Source organism: Aethalodelphis obliquidens, unplaced genomic scaffold, assembly GCF_003676395.1.
Source record: "Aethalodelphis obliquidens isolate GAN/ISIS:26980383/991018 unplaced genomic scaffold, ASM367639v1 scaffold2, whole genome shotgun sequence".
Lineage (NCBI taxonomy): Eukaryota > Metazoa > Chordata > Mammalia > Artiodactyla > Delphinidae > Aethalodelphis > Aethalodelphis obliquidens.
In genome coordinates, this window is record NW_020837946.1 from 62,030,127 (window position 1) to 62,040,802 (window position 10,676).

The 10,676-nt window shown below is 35.8% G+C and overlaps 1 non-coding gene across 1 annotated transcript; it reads left to right on the plus strand.

The window, feature by feature from the left end:
* The first annotated feature begins 10,550 nt into the window (after window positions 1-10,550).
* LOC113605323 (U6atac minor spliceosomal RNA) lies at window positions 10,551-10,676 on the plus strand. The gene has a single exon (XR_003427159.1). It is a non-coding gene; the product is annotated as a U6atac minor spliceosomal RNA (small nuclear RNA).

Below are 10,676 nucleotides of genomic sequence, written 5' to 3' on the forward strand. Positions count from 1 at the left end.
AGTCCCAGGAAGCATGTCTTAATTAAATATTTTCCAGAACTTAACACAGTATCTTACAAATTCCAAACATTCAATATTTGAATATTTACTAATCAATTCTCAAAGTATGGAGTGCAGACTCTTGAGGGGACCGAGACCCTTGCAGGAAGTCAAGATTATTTTCAGAATAGTAATAATACATTATTTGCTTTTTAAACTCTCATTATTTCAGGAGCATACAGTGGAATTTTCCAGATGCTACAGGATATATGATGATGTCATCATTCTGGCCATGAAATGTGTTCTTTGTATTCTTATGTTTTTTAGAATTCTCTGAGGTAGTAGGATTAGAATTTAAATGTGTATTTTCAGATATTAAGTTTTTTCTCAGTACTTCTATCATATTCTTGCTGGCTTTATTCAGTTATTTCTGCTATAGTCTCTGCAATCTCATTATCATGGACTAAATTGTTATTTTGAAATTATTAAGTTATCGCACTATGCAAACAAAAAAAAAGTCAGTACTATTTGTTCGCATTTTTCACAATTTTTTAAATTTGAAAACATTTGTAAATTTTTAGTTTTATCTAAAACTGTTGCTTTTAAGAAGTTAGAATTAATATTGTTTTCTAAAATAGAAGACTTAACATTTAAGAATGACTCTTTGGCTTAAAAGGGGGAGATTAAATCTACAAACATGGCTAGACCTGCTACTTTCCTCGTATTTGAGCAGATTCAGTGCCATATAATCATCAAACAGGATCTTCAATGTGAACGTTAGACAGAAAACACATTCTATGTTGAAACACTCTGAGTATTGAATAACTTTCTTGAACCTCATGGTGTATCCTGGAACAACTGCATTGACATTTGCACTGATGTTGCAAAAGCCAACGATGGACAAAACTGTAACTTAATATGAATCAAGGCAATGGCACTAAACTATCTAGTTGACATTACATTTGTCTCTGTTAAATACTTGCAGAAAAACAAGCCAGCTTCCCTTTAAAATGGCCTCAATAAGGCAGCAAAAAACATTAATTTGATTACATTTTGATCCATGAGGATGCATCTTAAAATTCTCAATGACTTAGTGATTTCACATAAAGCACTTTTATTGCATACTGAAATATCCTCGTAGTCTCCAGGAAACAGCACATGTGCAATGCTGTAAGCTGAACCAGCAGCTTAAAAAAAAAAAAATGTGGCAAAATGTACATAACATGCAAATGAACTTATTTGCAAAACAGAAAGAGACTCACAGACACAGAAAACAAACTAATGGTTACTGAAGGGAAAGGGGGGTAGGGGAGGGATAAATTAGGAGGCTGGGATTAACATATACACACTACTATGTGTAAAATAGATAACCAACAAGGACTTACTGTATAGCACAGGGAACTATACTCAATATTATGTAATAACCTATAAGGGAAAAGGATCTGAAAAAGAATAACTAAATAAATTATATATATATGAATCTGTGCTGTACACCTAAAACTTACACAATATTATAAATCAACTATATTTCAATTTTAAATTTCTTTTAAAAATTGTGGCAAAATACACATAACACTATTTTAATCACTTTAAGTGCATAATTAGGTGGTATTAAGCACATTTACAATTTTGGGCAACTATCACCACCCACCTCCAGAACTTTTTCATCAGCCCAAAAAAAACTTTGTACCTGTTAAACAACTCCCCATTTCCCTCTTTCCCTAGCCCCCCAGTACCTCTATTCTACTTTCTGTCTCTATGAATTTGCCTATTCTAGATATTTCACAGAAGCAAAATCACACAATAGCTGACATTTTGTGTCTGGCTTTTTTTCATTTGGCATGTTTTCAAGGTTCATTCAAGTTGTAGCAAGTATCCAAATTTCATTCTTTCTTATGGCTAAATAATATTCCATTATATGTACACCACATTTTGTTTATCCATTCATCTATTATTCACACTTGTGTTGTTTCCACCTTCTGGCTATTGAGCATAATGCTAAAATGAACATTGGTGTATAAGTATCTGTTTGGGCTCCTGCTTTCAATTCTTTGGGGTATATATCTAGAAGTGTGATTGCTGGATCTTATAATGACACTATGTTTAACTTTATGAGAAGTTAATTGGTGTCCACAGCAGCTGTACTGTTTTACAGTCCCACCAGCATTGCATAAGAAATCCAATTTCTCCATATCCTTGCCAACACTTGTTATTTTCTATTATTGATAATAGCCATCCTAATGTGTGTGTGAGCTTATTGTGGTTTTGATATATATTTCCCTAATGACAAATGATGCTGAACATCCTTTCACGTGCCTATTGGCCTATTATATACTTTCTTTGGAGAAATGTCTACTCACATCCTTTGCCCATTTTTGAATTGGCTTGTTTGTCTTTTTGTTATTGCGTTGTAGGAGTTCTTTACATGTTCTGGATAGTAATCACACAATTTTACTTGCAAATATGATTGACAGACTAACTATGGTTATTCAGACTTGGTATTTGGCAGCCATTTTCTGAAATGGATGAAGTAAGCCTTTACTTTCATAGAAAACACCTGGAAGTATTTTTTGCCAATGAAAAAAATTTCAAGCAAAATTTAATATTTCGGAAAATTTGTATACACCACCATGAGCTTGACAGTGTTTCTAACACCTAAAAAATTTTTCTGGGGAGATCAGTGGTGATATTAATAAATGTGATTTTTTGATATTGTATAAAAAAACATGTCAGAAGACTTGGAAAATTCAGTGAACCAATATTTTCCAAATGATTGATACATAATGTTACCAAATTGGGTGTGAGTAAAAAATTCTATTCAAAGTCCAAGAAAGACTAACGGATTGAAACTTACTAGTATAAGTTCCTCAATATGGCTAAGGTTTCCACAAATAAACCTCAAGAAGTTACCTCTTTCAAATTGTGTCACAACAAAGAGGAATATCTACAATCATCTGAATAGGCAATGAAAATACTCCTGGCTTCTCCAACTAAATATCTTTGTCAGGCTGAATTTTCTTCAAATACTTCAACCAAAACAACATATCACAGCAAATTGAATGCAAAATCAGATATGAGAATCCAACTGCATTCTATTAAGCCAGACATTACAGAGATTATAAAACAAGGTTTCTCTTCTCACTAATATTTTTTGTTTTGAAAAACAGAGTTATTGGGGATTCCCTGGTGCTCCAGTGGTTAGGACTTCACACATTCACTGCCGAGGGCCGGGGTCCAATCCCTGGTCAGAGAACTAAGAGCCCACATGCTGTGCAGTGCAGCCAAAAAAATTTTTTTTTAAATTTCTCAGTATTAATTTCCAGTAATATAATATATCAGTAAATAGATATATCAGCATATACAACCCATATAAACAAAATATTTTTTGAGATCTTTAATAATTTGAAAGAGTATAAAACTGTCCTGACACCCAAAAGTTTGAAAACTCTAAGAATAATGTATAAATAACTGGTTAGATATTATCATAAACTTTTTTGTAAAATTAAGTTTATTAGTGTATAATTTACATGTAGTAAAATTGACCCTTTTTAGTTACATTCTATGAATTTTGGCAAATGAATACCCATATAATCACCAAAGTCCATCATCACCAAAAGTTTCTTCATATACCTTTTATAGTCAAGCCCTCCCAAAGCCAGTCCCTGGCATCCACTGATCTGCATTCACTTCTGATAGTTTTGCCTTTTCAGAGTGTCATATACATGAAATTATATAATATGTAGCTTTTTGAGTTTGGCTTCTTTTACTTTTTTTTTTTATTTTATATTGGAGCATAGTTGATTAACAATGTTGTTTTAGTTTCAGGTGTACAGCTACGTGATTCATTTATACATACACGTTATCTATTCTTTTTCAAATTCTTTTCCCATTTAGGTTATTACAGAGTATTGAGCAGAGTTCCCTGTGCTATACAGTAGGTACTTGTTGGTTGTCTGTTTTAAATATATAGCAGTGTGTACATGTCAATCCTAAACTCCCAATCTATCCCTCCCTACCTCTCTCCCCTCAGTGGCCCCCCCGCCCTGTAACTATAAATTCATTCTCTAAGTCTGTGAGTCTGTTTCTGTTTTGTAAATATGTTCATTTGTATCATTTTGGCTTCTTTCACTGAATGTAATGCTTTTGAAATTCACCCACATTGTTGCATTTATCAGTAATTAATTTTCTTAACTGATGAGTAGTATTCTATGGTATGTATGGATGTACCACAAATTGTCCATTCAGGGATTTCCCTGGTGGTCCAGTGGCTAAGACTCTGCACTCCCAATGGAGGGGGCCCAGGTTCAATCCCTGATCAGGGAACTAGATCCCACGTGCTGCAACTAAGACCCAACGCAATCAAATAAATAAATATTTTTGAAAATTTATCCATTCACCAGTCGGTGAACATTTGGATTCATTTTTTTTCCAATTTTTTTTTTTTTTTTTTTTTTTTGCGGTACGCGGGCCTCTCACCGTTGTGGTCTCTCCCATTGCGGAGCACAGGCTCCAGATGCGCAGGCTCAGCGGCCATGGCTCACGGGCCCAGCCGCTCCGCGGCATGTGGGATCTTCCCGGACCAGGGCACGAACCCGTGTCCCCTGCATTGGCAGGCGGACTCTCAACCACTGTGCCACCAGGGAAGCCCCCTTTTTTCCAATTTTGAATTAAGCTGTTATAAACATCTATATACAGGTGTCTACGTGAACATGTGTCTTCATTTCTCTGAGGTAAATACCCACAAGTGAAATTCTGAGTCATGATAAGTGTATGTTTAACTTTATAAGAAACTGCCAAACTATTTTCCAAGGAAGTCATTTTACATTCCTATAAGCAACGTGTGAGAATTCCAGGTGTTCTGTATTTTCTCCAGCACTTGGTATTGTGAGTTTTCTCTTTTTCCTCCTATTTTATTTTAGCCACTCTAATAGATGGTAATAGTTGCTGCTAAACTTTTCAAAGATTTATCTTTGGTTTCCTCGAGTAAATTATTAACTGTCTAGTGGAAGGAGGTACACATCTATGTAGCTCCCAGTTACCATTAGAAAAGTGTCTATTACATAGAACCAATGGCAAATTTTACTATTCCATCAAATAAATTTTAAGCGAACGGGTCTCCTGTTGATGTGGGGAAAGTATTTGCTTGTTAAGTCTTGTGGTATCCATTTAAATTACTCTTTAATCCTCTTTATCAATGTCCTGTACAAATCAATCTTGCTCCTATACTTTTTTAAAGAGTCAGCAATAGAAAAGTAGCTTTCTTCTACATCTCAAGTTCTTGTCACCACTATGGAGAGTTCAACGTCTGTGCAGATAATATACCAGACATTGATCTTCTCCGTCTACTCCCCTGCAGCCACCCATTCTCATGGACTCACCCTCAGCTTTGTCATTTCTTAGAAGTGATTCACATACTAATGTATTTTGTACCCACATTTTAGTGACTAACTTTTTTTAAACATTCAAATTATTTTAAGTAAATTTAAAGAGATGTGCAAACATCACCAAAATCCAGTTTTAGAACATTTTCATCATCTTAAAAAAGATCCCTTGGGCTTCCCTCATGGCTCAGTGGTTAAGAATCCACCTGCCAATGCAGGAGACACGGGTCAGAGTCCTGGTCCGGGAAGATCCCACATGCAGTGGAGCAATGAAGCCCGTGTGCCACAACTACTGAGCCTGCGCTCTAGAGCCCACAAGCCACAACTACTGAGCCCACGTGCCTAGAGCCTGTGCTCTGCAACAAGAAAAGCCACCACAATGAGAAGCACACACACCGCAACAAAGAGTAGCCCCTGCTCCCCACAACTAAAGAAAGCCTGTGCGCAGCAGCAAAGACCCAACGCAGCCAAAAATAAAATAAAATAAAAATAAAAAAGATCCCTCATTCTCTTTCCAGTCAATCACTGTACCTGTCTCCAGCCCCATGTGCTATATACAAATATTAAACCTCAATATTCCCTTATTTGAACTCAACCTCTATTATTCTAGATCTCTTACTCCTTTTCTTCCATTAAAACTATTATTGGGCTTCTCTGGTGGTGCAGTGGTTGACAGTCCGCCTGCCGATGCAGGGGACACGGGTTGCAGCTTAGTTGCAGCTAAAAAAACAAACAAACAAACAAAAACTATTATTAACTTGATTAAGTCCTTATCCCTATATTACTGTCTCCCTCAATTTCATCCCCTTCCTTGTCCCTTTTTTCTCCATCTAGCCATGTACTCCCTGGTCCATCACCACAAACATTGTCCTGCCAGTTCCACCCACACTCTCACCCCTCATGCTTCTGTTGTCAAAACTACTATCCTGAATCTGTTCAACTTTAAGCCCTCCCTTGCCCCTGCCTCAAAATTTCAGGAGAAAAAATATATAACTTTGCAGAATGGTGCATTAGAGCTATTGCCTTTAAAGAAATTTCTTCAACCTGATAAAAGAGCATCTGTTAAAAACCCACAGCTAACACCATGCTTAGTAGTGAAAGACTGAAAGTTTTCCCTCTAAGATCAAGAAAGCCTACTTTCACCACTGTTACTAATATTGTATTAGAGGTTCCACCCAGAGTAATTAGACAAGGGGGGGGGGGGAATCAAGATTGAAAATAAAGAAGTAAAACTATTTCTATTTGCAGATGACAGGGCATTATATATAGAAATTATATACTAAGCATTATATACTAAGAAATACACATACATACAATTAGAGCTAATGAGTTCAGAAAAGTTGCAGGACCAATAACAAAAATCAATTGTATTTCTATACACTAGCAACGAATGATCTGAAAATAAAATTAAGAAAACAATTCAATTTACAATAGCATCAAAAAGGATAAAGTACTTAGTAATGAATTTAACAAAAAAGTGCAAGACATACACTTAAAACTATAAAATATTGTCAAAAGAAATTAAAGAAAGTCTTAAAGATTGAAAGGCATCCCATGTTTATAGATTGGAAGATTTAATATTATTAAGATGGTAATACTCCCAAATTGATCTACAGATTCATTGCAACTCCTATCAGAGTCCCAACTGTTTTGTTTTGGGGGTGTTTTTGGCAGAAATTTACCAATTTGTCTTAATATTCATATGGAAATGCAAGCAACCCAGAGAGCTGAGACAATCTTGAAAAGGAAGAACAAAGTTGAAGGACCAATACTTCCCATTTCAAAACTCACTACAAAGCTATAGTAATAAAGACAATGTGGTATTGACATAAGGAGACACATATAGATCATGAAGTAGAAGTGGGAGTCTAGAAATAAACTCATACATCTATGTTCAATTGATTTCTACAAGGATGCCAAGACCACTCAAAGACAACAGAGTCTTTTCAATAAGCTGTGTTTAGTTAACTGGATATCCACATACAAAAGAATAAATGTGTATCTCTACATCATACTATATTAAAAAGTCTACTCAAGATCAAAGACCTAAATGAAAAAGCTAGAACTATAAAACTCTTAGAACACATAGGTGTAAATTTTCATACCTTGAATTGGGCAACAGTTTCTTAGAAATAACACTTAAAAATAGATTCGATATCATCAAAATTTTAAACTTTTGCATGTTAAGGGAAAGGGAAAACACAACCCACAGAGTGTGAGAAAATATTTGCAAACCATCTATCAGATAAGGATCTAGTATCCAGAATATGCAAAGAACTCTTACAAGTCAACAATAAAAACACTAATAATACAATTTTTAAATGGGAAAAGGATTTGGATAATCATTTATTTGAAAAAGATACACAAATTGCCAAGAAGGATATGAAAAAAAGCTCAATATCACCAGTCATCAGGAAAATGCCAATACCACTTCACATCTGCTAAGATGGTTATAATTTAACAAATAGAAAACACGTGTTGTTGATAATACAGAAAAAATTGGAATCCTCATACATTGCTTGTAGAAAGGTAATGCAGTGCAGCCACTGTGGAAAAGTTCGGTGTTCCTCAAAAAGTTAAACATAAAATTAACATATGACCCAGCAATTCCACTCCCAGATATATAGTCTAGAGAACTGAAGACATATTCATGCCAAAACTTGTGCATTAATGTTCATAGCAGTGTTATTCATAATAGCCAAAAAGTCAAAACAACCTAAATGTCTATCAACTGATGAATGGATACACAAAAGTGGTATATCCATACAATGAAATATTATGCAGCCATAAAAAGGAGCAAAATTCTGATACATGCTACAACATGGATGGACCTTGAAGACGTGCTAAATGATGAAGCCAGAAACAAAAGGATGCATATGATTTCATTTGCATGAAATGCTTGGAACAGGCAAATTCATAGAAACAGAAAGCAGATTAGTGATTGCCAGGTGCTAGGGGAAGAGGAGGAATAGGGAGTATTACTAATGAGTGTGGTGCTCCTTTCTGGAATGATGAAAATGTTCTAGAATTAGTGCTGTTGGTAATACAACCTTGTAAATCTACTTAAAAATCACTGAATTTTATACTTTCAAGTGACAAATTTTACCTCAATTAAAAATACACATATATGGCCTATAATATTTCTGCTTCCAGGAAGAGAGAGTAGATGTACTTTTCTTTATTCACCCCTGAATACAACTGAAAACCCTGGACATTATATATAAAACAAACATGAAAAAACTCTGAAAGAGGAGAGAAAAAGGCAGACTGGCTAGGGCCCTAAGATCAAAGGAAGAACACAGTGAGTAAGTTCCCTGAGTTTTCTTTCGGTCTCATATAGTCCAGATTTGGAGCAGAAGAATCCAGCAATTCATAAACACCAATAGATGCAGACAAAAAGGGAAAGGGGCAGTCTATCAAGAAGGAAAACTTTCAGACAATAATCACTCTATTCCAGCCAAACACCCCAGAAAACACTGTGGTCCCAGCCACATCCACACTAGTAAAAGCCAAGTGGGGAGCCTAGACTTCCACCTTACTCAGGTTGTGCCAAGGTCCCCATCCCCTGCTCCTCCCAACCCCATTTTTAGTGGAGACCACATAGGGAGACTACACTTCCATCCCCATTTGACAATAATAAGGAATATAACATGGGATATCACTATAGCTCTTGAAGGATAATAAGGAAATATTAATAAACAACTTTACAAACATAGATTTCACAATTTAGATAAAATGAACCAATTCCTTGAAAAATAGAAATTACTACAACCTAATACGAAATAGATAATTTGAATAACGCTATAGCTAATAAGGAAATTAAATCCGTAAGTTAACACTCCCTCATTTCCAGGCCCAGATAGTTTCACTTGAGAATTTTACCAAACAGTTAAAGAAGAATTAACACTAATTCTATGCAATCTCTTCCAGAAAAAGTAATAGAAGGGAACATATCCCATTCACTTTATGAAGCTAGTATTACCCTGCTACTGAAACCAAACAAAGCCAGTACAAAAAATGAAAATTACAAATAGTAATCATAAATATAGATGCAAATATCTTTAATAAAATATTAGCAAATAGAATTCAACAATGTATAAAAAGAATTTTACATCCTTACCAAGTAGGATTTCATCCAGGAATGCAAGTCTGGTTCAATACTTGAAAATCAATCAATGTAATCCACCATATTAAAGGCTAAAGATGAAAAAAAAAATCACATGATCATATCAATTGATGTAGAAAAAGCCTTTCATAAAATTTAATACCCATTCATGATCAAAACTCTCAGAAAACAAGGAATAGAGGAGAACTTCCTCAGCTTGATGATAAACATCTACAAAAAACCTACAGCTAACGCTATACTTAGTGGTGAAAGAATGAATGCTCTCCCCCCCAAACTGGAAGTAAGGCAAAGATGTCCACTCTCACCACTCATATTCAACATAACACTAGAAGTGCTAATCAGTGCAGTAAGGCAAGCAAAGGAAATGTAAGGCATGTAGATGAGAAAGGAAGAAATGAATTTGTCCCTAGTTAGAGATGACATGATTTTCTACATAGAAAATTACAAGCAACCTACCAACAGCAAAACAAAACAAAACAAAAAGTTCCCAGAACAAGTGAGTATAGTAAGATTGCAGGATACAAGATAAACACAAAAATCTATTATATTGGGTCGGCCAAAAATTTCCTTTGGTTTTTTTTTTTTTTTTTTTTTGCCGTACGTGGGCCTCTCACTGTTGTGGCTTCTCCTGTTGCGGAGCACAGGCTCCGGACGCGCAGGCTCAGCGGCCATGGCTCATGCGCCCAGCCGCTCCGCGGCATGTGGGATCTTCCCAAACTGGGGCACGAACCCATGTCCCCTGCATCGGCAGGCGGACTCTCAACCACTGCGCCACCAGGGAAGCCCTCCTTTGGTTTTTAAGTAAAAATGAAACCCACATTTTTCATTGTCACCAAGAACTTATTGAACAACGTATTCACCGTTTTGTTCCACTACCTTCTGCCATTTTTCAGGCAACTTCATAACTCCATCTTCCCAAAACATTTTATCTCTTTGAGCAAAGAACTGTTCCAGGTGTCTTTTACAATATCCCAGGGAACTGAAATTTTTTTTGTTAAGAGAACTACTAAAGACCGAAATGAATGGAAATCTGAAGGTGCAATGTCTGGTGAAAACGGCAGATGGTGTTGTATGAAAGGACAGAAGGTTAGCACTCCCCTTGACAAGGATGGAAGAGGCCTTCAGGCCTAACAACACGCATACAGTTAAGGCATTGCTATTTACTTCGTGGCATCTAACCACTGTTTTTA